This window comes from Lontra canadensis, unplaced genomic scaffold, assembly GCF_010015895.1.
Source record: "Lontra canadensis isolate GAN:19392208 unplaced genomic scaffold, GSC_riverotter_1.0 scaffold41, whole genome shotgun sequence".
Classification (NCBI taxonomy): domain Eukaryota; kingdom Metazoa; phylum Chordata; class Mammalia; order Carnivora; family Mustelidae; genus Lontra; species Lontra canadensis.
This window is the reverse complement of record NW_022631035.1, coordinates 5,652,030-5,665,990: the sequence shown is the minus strand read 5'-3', so window position 1 is coordinate 5,665,990 and position 13,961 is coordinate 5,652,030. Positions and strand designations below refer to the sequence as shown.

The 13,961-nt window shown below is 44.7% G+C and overlaps 1 protein-coding gene across 1 annotated transcript in view; it reads right to left on the bottom strand.

Moving 5' to 3' along the window:
- The window catches only part of GRB2 (growth factor receptor bound protein 2), a 70,759-nt gene extending 62,675 nt beyond the window's left edge, over positions 1 to 8,084 (bottom strand). The window contains exon 1 of the mRNA XM_032870631.1: positions 7,945 to 8,084. The gene's annotated coding sequence lies outside the window, so the exon portion shown is untranslated. The remainder of the gene's footprint in view (positions 1 to 7,944) is intronic.
- Between the last annotated feature and the right edge of the window lie 5,877 nt (positions 8,085 to 13,961).

Genomic DNA, 13,961 nt, shown 5'->3' with positions numbered 1-13,961 from the left:
GATGCCTTATCTGGGGATGAAAGAGCAGGGAGATGGTGCCAGTAAATCAAACAGAAGCCTCTCACAGTCACCCTGACAACAGCTGCTCTTCTCAGAGCCAGAGGGCTTCTAAAATGAGCCAAACTGCATTTTGCAGGTAAAGATTCTGTAATAACCTTTACTGTACTACGTGATGTGGAATGGTGGGCATTCAGTCTCCAGCCACCGACATGGACGTAATCTAGACCTCTGCCTAAGGAAAGGAAAATAAAGCCCCATTCTTGTTTTCAGTTCGTGTTTTCATACAGGCTAAATAAAAGCAGAAAACAACACTGACAGTGGCAGAACGGGGACAGATTATTTATAGTGACACCCTTCTTGGATAATTACCACCTAGCAGAAAGCTCATCTGAGGGGCACGGGTGATTATTATTCTTTTGTTCTAAAGTTAACAACTGGGGCATTAATCAAGCATAGCTGCAAATGGACTAAGCAGTAAGCCAGCTGGGAATATTAAGATTAGAAGGAAATGAGTGTTACCAAGGAGGGAAGAAATCACCTGGTAATAAAAAGTCCTTCAGGGACGCCTGGGTGGCACAGTGGGTTAAGCCTCTGCTCAGGTCATGATCTCAGGGTCCTGGGATCGAGCCCTCAGACTCTCTGCTAGGCAGGGGGCCTCCCCCCCCCACCTTCTTGTGATTTCTGTCAAATAAATAAATAAAATCTAAAAAAAAAGTCCTTCAGTCAAATTCTGAAAGCCACACATTCTACCGCAGGGAAACTAATCAACCAAACCAACGTTTATTCTATCAGGCCATACCTATGATATTTCAAGTGGGGCTGGCTCTAAAAGAGGGAAGACAGAGCACTAGCAAATACATATATATATATATATATATATACATATATATATGTCTCTTTTTTTTTTTTAAAGATTTTATTTATTTATTTGACAGAGATCACAAGTAGGCAGAGAGGCAGGCAGAGACAGGAAGGGAAGCAGGCTACCTGCTGAACAGAAAGCCCGATCCCAAGACCCTGAGATCACGGCCTGAGCCAAAGGGAGAGGCTTTAACCCAATGAACCACCCAGGCGCCCCTCATTTTAAGTTTTAAGTGATCTCTACACCCAACATGGGACTCAAACTCACAACCCCAAGATCAAGTCCCATATTTTCTCAACTGAGCCAGCCAGGGACCCCTCAGAGTATTTATTTTTGTGTGTCCTTAAACACCCTTTATTTATTCTCTCTGTAGTTGCTTTTTTTTTTTTTGGTCAAACTAATCCATGTATATAATTTTGAAAGTCTCTGCTTTTAAAAGGCTTGTTTAAAAAAAAGGGCAGTTCCCCACCCCAACACCTACCAGCAATCACCCTCAATTTTGTCTTTTGCTTTGTACTTACTTCCAGTATTTCTAAACAATATGCTTTTACTGCTGTTTCTTAGTTTATTCCAGCCACGATCTATCGCTTGCGAGACATTGACCCCTGCCGGCATCCCCTTGCCCATCCAGTAATACCATGAATTCCGGTTTAAGCAGTTCACATTACAAAATATTCTTCACTGCTGATTTAAATATATTACAAGCAACTTTCCTTTCTGGTACAATCCTTTACTTTTCCCTGGCATTAATAACTGCTTTTCCTTTTCTGCCTACTTTCCAATGCGTGTACCTATTTTATTGTGCTACAAATGTTCCAAGATCTTTGCTACATGCCTGTCAATACTTTCAATATTTTCTATCTGACCAGGTAATTTATTTTAATTGGTGTCCAGGGCTGATTGTTGGGACTATGTTTCAATGGTAGGAAGCTGAATTGAGCAGATCTAACAAGTAGAAAGAGTTCCATATTTGAAAAACAGAAATCAGAAAATCAGAAACTCAAAAGCATTGTCATAGTCAAGGTAGTATGTTGTAACAGGAACAAACTTCTAAGTCATTCGGGATTTCAGACAACTACAGTGTGACTAAACAGAAATGGCATAAAAACCAAGACGGTTTTCAACACTGGGTTTTCCTGTGACCGAACTCATCTACCACGGGATTCCTAGAAAAAGCATAAACAGACTAACACTCTTGAAAACCATGTTTCACGTAACTATGGCTTCATGAGATACAGTTTGAGAGAAATGAAAACCAGGCATAATCAATACTTCCGTGGTTGTGCCGAATAAAAATAAGCAGCTCATAGAGAAAACCTGAAGGGCTCAGCTTACGAGGCTAGCCGCTGAAAGAGCACACAGGCTAAAGGAATTCAGAAGGGTGTGTTTCATTAAAGGCAAAAACAAAAACAAAAAAACCCACTCACAACCCTAAAAACAAACAAACAAAAAAGCCCCAACAACATACCCACAAAAAAACTATCATACACAACACTAATAACTAAAAGAAGAAAACTGAAACTGGACGCAATGTATAATGATTTTAACAGAGAAGATGGGTTGAGAGTACATTTGACACTGAACTCTAATGAGAATGGTTAAGCTGATCCAGCACACACCCTGCAGCCCATCACAAGCAACAAATTTTATTTTATTCATTTATTTATTTTTTTTTTAAAAAAGATTGCATTTATTTATTTGACAGACAGAGATCACAAGTAGGCAGAGAGGCAGGAAAAGGGAGAGGGGGAAGCAGGCTCCCCGCTGAGCAGAGAGACTGATGCAGGGCTCGATCCCAGGACCCTGGGATCATGACCTGAGCCAAAGGCAGAGGCTTAACCCACTGAGCCACCCAGGCGCCCCCACGAGCAACAAATTTTAAGGACACAAGTGCAGGAGCCCCTGCAGTGGGTTTAGCGTCTGCCTTCGACTCAGGTCCTGATCTCAGGGTCCTGAGATCAAGCCCCACATCAGGCTCCCTGCTCTTGGGGGGGGCCTGCTTCTCCATCTCCCTCTGCCTGCTGCTCCCCCTGCTTGTGCTCTCTCTCTGTCCAGTGAATAAATAAAATCTTAAAAAAAACAAAAACAAAAACAAAAACAAAAAACCTTAAGTGCAGCCTGAATTGTTCATGGCAAGCAATGTGCACTGAATCCTCAAATGCAGTCCTCTAGGGATACTTGTAGGACTTTATTTTCTTTCTTCCATTTAACTCTCTTCTTCCCCAAATTCACAGAACATAAAATACACAACAATCACTGGGCAATACAGCTTAGTGTCTGCATGGTCTCTAAAAGCAGGCTGACCGGGGTTCAAGTAATGACCTTGATGCTTACCAGCTATAATTCTGGGTAAGCCTTTTAAATGAGTCCCATTTCTTATCAGTAAAATGCGGATAGTATCACCTACTTTATAAGATTCATTCATTATTAAGGTAATACAGATAATATAGATGAAGTGGTTTGAACAGGGCCCAACATTAAGTTACTCAAAATAAGTTAAAATGTGATTCTACTTAAAACATAAGATGTTCAAGGATGCCTGGGTGGCTCAGTCGATTGGGCCCTGCCTTTGGCTCAGGTCATGATCCTAGGGTCCTGGGATCGAGTCCCACATAGGTCTCCTTGCTCGGCAGGGAGCCTGCTTCTCTCTCCGCCTCTGCCTGCCTCTCTGCCTGCTTGTGTGCACTCTCATCTCTCTCTCTGACAAATAAATAAAGAAATAAAATCTTTAAAAAAAAGGTTCAGGGGCACCTGGATGGCTCAGTGGGTTAAAGCCTCTGCCTTCGGTTCAGGTCATGATCCCAGGGTCCTGGGATCGAGCCCCACATCAGGCTCTCTGCTCAGCAGGGAGCCTGCTTCCTCCTCTCTCTCTGCCTGCCTCTCTGCCTACTTGTGATCTCTGTCTGTCAAATAAATAAATAAAATCTTTAAAAAAAAAAAAAAAAGGTTCAATTTCACTGTTAAAAACTGCAAATTAAAACAATGAGATTTCCTTCACCTAACTGGCAACTTTTTTAAAATTTTTTATTTTTTAAAGATTTTATTCATTTATTTGTCAGAAAGAGAGAGAAAGCACACAAGCAGGCAGAGAGGCAGGCAGAGGCGGAGAGAGAGGCAGGCTCTCTGCTGAGCAAGAAGCCGGATGCGGGACTCGATCCCAGGACCCTGGGATCATGGCCCCAGCCAAAGGCAGCGGCTTAACCCACTGAGCCACCCAGGCATCCCCTAACTGGCAAATTTTTTAAAGGTTTATAGTATTTAGCTCTCCAATACTTTGGGTGAACATACTCTGATTCTTTATCCAATGTTCACCCATTTAACAATTTGAGCAGCCACTATATGCCTGACTGACCATGTGCTTATAACAAACCAATCACAAAGGCCACACTGTAGTAGGGAATTAATCAGTTCAATTTTTCTGGAAAGTAATTTTATAGTATACTCTACTATAGTAATTTTATGTTGACAATTTAAAAATATATATCCTTGAACAAGCAATTCCTAGATTTATCTCACTGAAATAATGACAAATACCATGTGTCACATACATATATACCTGATCAATATCCATGAGAGCATCTATGGAATAGCTATGCAAATACCAAGAGATACTATCAAGTTAAAAACAAAAATGTAGAAAAAGTAGTTTATCCCATTTCCATAAAGCAAAATAGTATTTATCAAATGTGTGCTAAAGAAAAAACCCAGAATGTTAACAATGGTTATCTCTAGGAGCAAGATGACAAATATTTTTACTTTTTCTTTTTTTTTTTTTAAGATTTTATTTATTTATTTAGGAGAGGGAGTCAGTGAGAGAAAGAGAGAGAACACAAGGTGGGGGCGAGGGGAGGAGAAGCAGACTCCCCACTGAGCAGGGAGCTCCCTGGGATCATGACCTGAGCCAAAGGCAGACATTTAACCAACTGAGTCACCCAGGCGCCCCAGTATTTTTACTTTTTGCACTACAACCTCAACTGTATTTTCATCACTACAGTCAAACACCAAAAAATCTTACTGGCGCTCTGGAGTCAGACCTGAATTCAACGGGCCCATTACCACTAGACGGGTGACACTGGAGAAATAACCTACATTCCCTAAATCCTACTTTCCCTCAGCTGGAAAATGAGGATAATAACGCATCTACAGGAGGGGACATTTTGATGATTAAAAGAGATAGCGCATATAAGGCCTCGGAGTGGAGTAAAGGCCGTGGAGTCTCTGGCACAAAGTTGTAAGAGGTACCAACTGGCTGGCATCACCAACATCTTTCCAAGTACCAGTCCGTATGTTCCTGAACTGTCCATCTTCTTCCATCTACATACAAACTCAGAAGCGCTTTCTGGTAGGCAAATTAACAGCCCTATTAAATATAAACTTTAAAATTAAATTGCTCCACATCAGAGTCCTAACAATGCTCAAATACTTACACATATAAAGACTAATCACATCTATTGTCACTTATTCTATTAGGCTTTTAAATATTTACTCTGTACATACAGAAAGCATAATTTAAGTTGACTAATTTAATGCCACATTCCAGCCTCATGATTTTACAGCTGCATTCTGTAACAACAGTTTTGGCCTTTGGACCAGCTGCATCAAAATCGTCCCATTCAGGGGCGCCTGGGTGGCTCAGTGGGTTAAAGCTTCTGCCTTCGGCTCAGGTCATGATCCCAGGGGTCCTGGGATGGAGCCCCACATCGGGGACTCTCTGCTCAGTGGGGAGCCTACTTTCCCCCCACCCCCACCCCCGCCTGCCTCTCTGCCTACTTGTGATCTCTGTCAAATAAATAAACGGAATCTTAAAAAAAAAAAAAAAAGTCCCATTCAGAGACTGATTCACCATGGGGTGCCTTCTGGAGTTCTGCAATGTAGTGGCCTTAGGCCCAGAGCCTAATTTAAAATAAGATTCACAGGTAATTCTTACGCATGCTAACCCTGAAGAATCACTGATGTACTAGAAGGGTGCCTTAAGCAGATTTTAAACTTTGCATTCCAGAGGATGCACTACAATATCGTTGCGTAAGATGAAAATAATGCATCCTCACTTGGCTCAACAAGGAAAAAGCCAATTTTGACAAATAAAACCAAGGGCTCTCAACAGTCTTTCAGTAGTGCCAGAAAGTTCTTCTGAATTAAGCAAGTAACTATTAATTTCTCTCAGGAGAGCACGGTGGGTCTCTTTTCTGTATTACTTAATTTCTCCAAAATCTATTACTCTTCTGTTCTAGTTAACAATCAGAACTGCTGCCGCACAACAGGCAACAAAACAGATTTTTCTCAGAAAAACTGCTAAGTACCATCAACCAGTAGTATTTAAAACCTAGCAATCCCTCAAATCTGAATACACTTGCTAAGGAAGTAAACGGCCTCAGGCATTTGAATGCTCGCTTTTAGTATCAAAGAAAGCCGATTAGAAGAATTAACTTCATTTTTTATTTGGGGAATTCAGAAAATTTTGAACCAGGGGAGGAGCAATGGAACACACAGTTATTCCTTTCTACCAAAAAAACCCCAACAGCAATAACAAAGATGCCTGATTAAAAGAACCCTGGCGAAGAATAAATTCATACTGTCACAATGGGCAAGTTTTAATTAATTCACCTATGGCCTAAAATTCTATTCCCTCAAATATTTCATGTTACCTTAATTCTATTGTAATATAGGTCTATGGTTGGTTTTTGTTTTTTTTTTTTTTTTAACATGAACTACTCCAACTAAAAGCCAAAAAAAAAAGTCATACAAGCCCCCAATTGACCCAATCTTCCTTAACCAATATAAGAGAGACACAGAAAGAAAAGCGTAAGCAGGCACAAAAGCAGAATGTCAAAATAAAGAGAACTAAAACACAAATAACACAAGCAAGCTACACTTGTGACCCTGTGGCAGTACTGATCACGTAGGGATGAATTCAATCCTCTGAGCCTCCCAGTTCCCAGGGGGAGAACTTCAAGTCTCGCAGGGCTGACTGAAGCCCACGCTTCAAAGTGAAGGATAAAGCAGGAAAAGAGGGGATCTTCCCCGGAGAGAAAACGGAATCTTTACATGAGGGAGAAGACAAACTGCACCAAAGGGCAGAAAAATTATGTCGAAGAGGGGACAAAAAGGAGGAAGGGGAAGTAGATTAGAAAAAAAAAAAGGGGGGGGGGATGGATGGGCAAATGACTTGCATTACACAAGTAAGTATCTAATGTCCGCAGTGAAAATAGAAGTAGAAAGGGAAGGCAACGCCTGGAGAAGGATACATCGAAAGAGAGACAGGAAAGCCAAAGAGAGAACGCTAACTTCTTTCCTGTGTCTTCTGGACTCTTTTCTGAGTCCACAGCACCAAACGATAGATGTCGAGTGCACTTCGGCTCCTCTGCAAACCCAACTTTTATGACTCCCTCAACAAGCTATAGAACTCATGTGGCTTCTACGGAAAGCCTTACAGATGAAAAATACCGGTGCTTCTCTATCCCCCCGCACTGAGATCCTTCCTCGGGGCATTCCAACCAACTGCTGCTTATTGTTCTTTACAATTATTTTTCAGAGCAGCTTCAAAAAAAAAAAAAAAGACATCTCGACTGGCTCTGGCAGCAAAGGTTCTAACTCAACGGTATTCATACGGTTGGTGGGTTCCCTCCCCAAATTCGGCCCAAGGACACCAGAAGATGGTGACGTGGTGGCCGTGCAGGTCGCAAGAGCATCAATCACCACATTTGCAGCCGCTGCGAATCCCCCGCCTCCCGGGCCAAGTCAGACTGACTCACAGAATGAGTACCCAGGGCTCCCCGGCTTCTCCCGACCCCTCTGCGCAAACCCTCGGGAAGAAAGCGTGAAACTTAACGAGGAGCCCCCCGCCTCCCGCCCCCCAGGGTCCGGGGCTCTGCACCGAGCTAAGGGCCGGGGGAGGACAGTCCCCAGGAAGGAAGCGCCCCAAAAGGGGAAACGCGGAGCCCGGGAGCCCCAGGGACTCCGTTCCCCGCCCCAGGCCTCGCCGTCCCGAACCCGAGCCCTGGGTAGGCTGGGCCCGGCGGGCCGACTCTCGCTGCCGAGCGAGGGGGAAGAGGCACCGGAGCAGCGCCGCCCGCCGCACTCACCGTGGCGCAGCTGCTCCGCTCCGCGCCCGGCCGGCCCCTCTGCAGCGGTGCGAGCGGCCGCCGACCGCGCTGCTGCTCCCCGAGGGCAGCGCCTGTCCCCGCCGCGGCCGCCGCCTCAGTGTTCGTCGCCGCTGCCGCCGCTACCGCCGCCGCCGCCGCCCGCTCGCCGAAGCAGCACAGCCGCCTGGCTTCCGCTCCTCCTCGGGGTCCCGCGAGAACTTCCCCGCGCGGCCCCGCCCCGCCCTGCCCCGCCCCCGCGAGACTTCCCCCGGCGGAAAAGGCCCAGAGCGCAAGCGCTCCTCCTGGGCTCGGGCCCCGCAGGTAGCCACCATCTAGATGCCCAGGCGCGTGCGCCAGACCGCCCCGGAGCAGGTGGCACAGACATGGCTCCGCCTCCGGGTCGCTGTAACCCTCTCTGTGCCTAGACGGGTCAATTACAGCTTAGCCCCGAAGGCGTAACTCTTCACCACACCCTAATCACTTCCCTTCTCCTGCGGGGGGTGGGGTGCGGGAATCTCCCTCCACCCTGAAACACTCCAAATAGACGACCAGCTTTTGAAATACTTGAGAACGTGGGCCAAACTGCAGTGTTAGAGGAATTAACATATTCTTCGCTCGCTTATCTAATCAAGCGCCTACTATGTGCTAATCATAGGTATAGGTACAGGTGTTGGGTGTAGAAGGCACAGTGAGGAACAGGTATCCTGGCACGCAAGGAATTCGCGGTCTGGAGGAGCGGAAGAAGTAAACAAACAGATGCCATATGCAATGTTAGAATTATTTGGGGGAATGCTGAGGAAGCTAAAAAAGATGGGGGGAAGGACGCTACTCTGCCCATATTAGAACAGCCTTCCCAGAGAAGGTGATGATGACGTCTGAGCTGAGTCTTGGAGGGCGAGTAGGAGTTCACTAGACAGAGAAGTCCGGGTAAGAGCGCTCCAGGAGAAGGGAACGGCACGCACGCCCAAAGGAGCAGAGGCGGGAGAGTCCTGTTCTGTGTAATGCTAAGTAGTTCGATTCCTGTAGCAGGCGGGTGAGTACGGGGGAGCAGCAGACGAGGCTTGAAGAAGTAACTCCTATTTTTCAGTTCCAAAAGCTCTTTCTAATTAAAGAGAACAGAACGTATCTCATGGTAATGTGCTCCCTGGAAGCCAACAGAATAGTGCTGCGATGAGAATAACCAGCCGTCTGATTCTGCAGAGAAAAGAAGCCACTGAAATAAGGAAAATGAGTTGTTCTCTCACCGGGCATTTTTTGAGCACCAACTGTATTCAAGGCAGTTTGCAAGGTAATAGATGAACCTACCAAAGCCTCTGCTTTCAGCAATTTGTAATTCACAGGAGAGCCGCCAGTTCTGCAAGGCAAAAGAGCAGGCCTTAAGTCCCACTGAAATGCATACAGGACCCCAGAGGAGGGAGTCAGTTACTTAGTGCTCAGGTAATCAGGGAGGACTTGTGTTTGAACTGCAACCTGGAAGCTGGGAGGAAAGACTGACGGAATTAGCCAATATGTTAGATTGCCCAGATTTTAAGATTTGGGGTGGGATGGGGGAAGTAATGAGAGACAAGGCCAAGATGTATGGCTTAGGGTTCATGGTCAAGTGATTAGCAACCTCTGAAGGTTTTTGAGCAGGACATGTCCAATATGTAGTAAAAATAATAAGAGGGTTATCTATTTACCACCTGAAGTGTATGGTGTTTCTAGAGGGTGGATAATAAGTATTCCCATTTACAGACTCAGAACTGAGGCTTAGAGAGCTTCCTGACATGACCCAAGAAAACCCTAGTAGACCCAAGACTTGAACCTATCTTGTTCTAAAATCCGTATTTTCCCCACTATGATACTTAATAATTACTTAGTAATTCCAAAATGGTGGCCAGGAAAAAAATAGAAATGGAAGGGAAGGACTTAGCTCCTGAGCAGAGAGGAGGAGGAAGTGAGGGAAAAGTTGGATTTCTTTGTTTTGAGTGGGGAGAACAACAGAGAAGTGCGCCAGCGAAGAGGAGTACCTAACAGGGCAGGGGTGGGGTGATGCAGGGAGGAGGCAGGGAAGGAGATGATGATGTCTAGTTTTGGACGTGTAGAGTTCATCGTCCTAGGAGACATGCAGGTGGAAATATCAGTGTGCTGTTGAAAAGGTCAGTGTATTCATTCATTTTCCCTACATCAGTTGAGCATCTACTTTGTAGAGAACAGGATTACCTGTCACAGGGAGGGGAAGATACCATTGGGAGTATGACATTTGCAGTAGTGGCAACTTTGGGAACATATGGCAGGGGACCTGACCTAGCCCAGGATCAGGGAAGTTCTGAAGAGGAAGGTTTGAGACTCCAGTTAGCCCAAGAGGCAAATAGTGTTCCAGGAGAGGGTGCAGCATGTACAAAGGGCAGATGGTAAGAAAGGATTCAAGGAAGCCATTTATAACTGGGATGAAGAAGAATGTGGCACGTTGGGTAAGGCATTTGGAGAGGCTCCCGCAGGGCCTTTTCACACTCTCTGTCTCTAGCCAACACACACTTCACCAAAACTAAACCACTGTGGTTTCCAGAAGGTACCATAATCTTTGGAGCATCCATATCTTGGTATATGCAGTTTCTTCTGCTCAGTTGGCCTCCTGCCCCCCACTTTTTAGACACCGAAGCCAGTTTAAGGGTTTCTTCCTCAAAATTCCCACTGTACCTCAATCTCATTGCCGTCTTATTTGTTCAAAGCCTTCCTTCCCAAGTTCTACCAGCTCTCAGAGAAACAGAACCGTACCTCTGCACATTTGTAGTCCCAGCCCCCAGCACAGTGCATGGAGTGAATAAATGGACACCTAGAGAATAAATAACAGAAGTTGACTCGAGATAAAGATGTGGTGGCTTTTCTGTGCCATGTGATATTTGAAGCTAAGGAAGTGGGTGAGATCTCAGAAGAGTATAGAAGCCTAAGAGAACAGGAAAAAAAAAGTATGCACTTCCTTTTAAAATGCAGCATTGATAAAACAGACTCTGAGTATGTCTATGCAAAAATATATGCATATGGACCAGATTTGGAAGGGAACATTTAAAGTAAAAACAATTGTCTGGAAATGAAGCAATGGTGGGCGGTGTATTTAAAAAAGGGAAAAAAAAGCCAACAAAACACAAAACCTTCAACATTTGTTACATTGTCTTTTCTACAAAAAAAAAATTATTTTCTGCAAACAACTCAGAAACTTGAGAGAATGTTGCCCAAGATCATTCCATGTAGAGAAGAAACAAACCAAAAAACACAAAAAAACACTAGAGGCAATAGTTTGAATGTGTGTGGCTCATGTTAAATCTCAAAAAGATACTGGAGTAAGAAGCAATTTGCAAAGTCAAAGTCACATCCTGGCATGAAAACCTATTGTAACTGTAGCAAAACTTGCTGATAACAAACTGGCCACATCAGTCACTTCAGAATGCACAAATTAATCACCCAAAAGTCTCTCCTTTCGGTTGGGGTTTGCGGGTTGTTTTTTTTTTTTTTTAGTCGTCGAAAATGGTTTCTCGCTTTGCTCTCTGTGAGTTGCGGTGCTGCCGCCTGCCGGTAATAACTGGACATTACCCTGACATTTAATGCGCCTCCAGCTGTCTCAGGCTCATCCTCTGAGCCCACATTGCTGAGCGTGGGAAAGAATCAGACAACCAGTGGCAGCCTAAATTTGGTCATTGAAATTCTACTGTCACCTGCTCAGCTGATCTTGGAAGTTCTCATCTTAGAATTTCCTTTGGTTAACTTGTGAGCCAAGGCTTCCGTGGCTTCTCAAGCCTTGAAGGTGACCTTGGACGTTGAGCCTACCAGGCGGACACCTAGTCCTGCGGCTTCCCTTCCTCTATCTCCTGACTCCATTTCTATCACCTAACCTGTCCACATCACCATTGTTCCTCCTTACTGAAGATCCTGCCCCACCCCCCAAATCATTCTCTGCACTGCAACCACAATGGGCTTTCTAAACTTCAAACTGAATTGGAGTCACAGATAAGGTCCAAAGTCCTTAGCATATCCCCCAAAGCCCTCTGTGGCTGGTCTTTTGTTTCTATGCTTCCGAATGACTGCAGTTTCCTGAATAACTCTATAGTTCTCTCACTTCCTCTCCCTGCCTTCTCCATCACCACCTGTCTCCTACCTGTCCTTTAATACTCAGCTCAGGTGCCACCTCCACCGGGAAGGCTCCCATGATGCACTGGTTCCACTAATAGCACCCTCCAACATATTGCATCCTCACCACATTCTTTTTTTTTTTCCCCAAGATTTTACTTATTTATTTGACAGAGAGATAGAGAGAGAGCACAAGTAAGCAAAGCGGCAGGTAGAAGGAGAGAGAGAAGCAGGCTCTCTGCTGAGCAGGGAGCCTGATGTGGGGCTCCATCCCAGAACCCTGGAATCATGACCTGAGCCGAAGGCAGAGGCTTAACGACTGAGCCACCCAGGCACCCCCACATTCTTTTTTTTTTTTTTTTTTTTGATACAGAGAGAGAGATCACAAGTAGGCAGAGAGGCAGGCAGAGAGAGAGGGGGAAGCAGGCTCCCTGCTGAGCAGAGAGCTCGGTGCGGGTGCGGGGCTCAATCCCAGGACCCTGAGATCATGACCTGAGTTGAAGGCAGAGGCTTAACCCACTGAGCCACCCGGCGCCCCCATCACCACATTCTTAGGACCATATGTTGGCCATCAACTTACTTGTCCTTCTCCCCTTTAAACTATGAGTTCTTCAAGAAGAGGTGCCACATCTTGTTTTTCTTGTCTCCCCAAATAAAGCCTGACTCTAAATAATATGACCCGGCATGACAAGTGCTCCAAGAGCACGGAGACTCATTGTTAAAGGAACCTAGGAGAGAGAGAGAGAGATAAACTGAGGGCAGAAAGTCCAAGAAGCCTTCATGGAGGAGGTGGTAACTAAGTTGTCTTGAAGAATAGCTTGTGTTCCATTAGGTAGAATCAATGGAGGCTCCTCGAGACCAAAGAGCAAGTTTTTAAGATGAAGAAAAGGGCCAAAAGTTCTTGTTTAATGTTCTCATATTTTAATACACAGGAGAATATATAATTATACAGATCTGGGGATCTGTGTAAATTGCAAATTCCAGTATCCCAGAAATATACAACTCATTAGGTCTGAGAAGGGCCCAGAAATACGCATTTAAGGTGTCATGCTCTACCAACTGAGGACAGTTGGTATGGACAATGGACAATGGACAACTGAGCTCTCTGGGTACCCCAGGAGTGTGCATTTTCAGTAAGCAGCTACAGAAATTCTTAGCCTGTTCTTTGGACCAGACTTCAAGGGACAATGTTTACTGAATAACTACGTCATGGGGATTCTGGGGTCTTCCCAGTATGTCCTAGATTATAGGAATCAGAATGTGAATTGCCATAGGCCCAGAGAAACTGGGGACTCACTCTCCTGTGTATTCCCTTGGGATCTTCAGGTGCCTGTGGCTGAGAAATGCCAGTAAAGGCCATTGGTGTGGGCATTATCTGGGCGGTTGGCGCTTAGCGCCACAGTACAAATAAATAAAAAAATAAAAGCGCAGATAAGCAAATGGACTCTGGTCTTAACTGCTCTCTGTAGCGATGCCAGAGTCAAGTTCAGAAGAGGCTGGCGCTCTTCTATTCCTTCTGTTAGAACACATTCTGTTCACTAAGGAGATGAAGTCAGTTCCATTTTGGCTGTGAGCTATAATGGAACTGATGCATCCAAAGGGTGGAAATTTCCCCACTGTTCCTACGCTTCCGAGAAAGAAGCATTAGCAATTTTAATACAAGGAAGGTTCTCCAATATCGGTTTATTATATTCTTTTAAAACATTCTACATAGGAGACTCTCCCTTTTCTTCTCCTTTAACATTTTCCTTTTTTTTTAAATTTATTTGAGCCTCTGATGTCCTTTTGCTTTTTATTTTTATTTCTTTTTACAGAATGAGTTTTTGCTAGGCAAATATTACATGAATCCATTATCTCGTGAAAGATGAAAATATTCAAGACAAGCTGGAGGTATTGAGCACCAGGGAAAATCT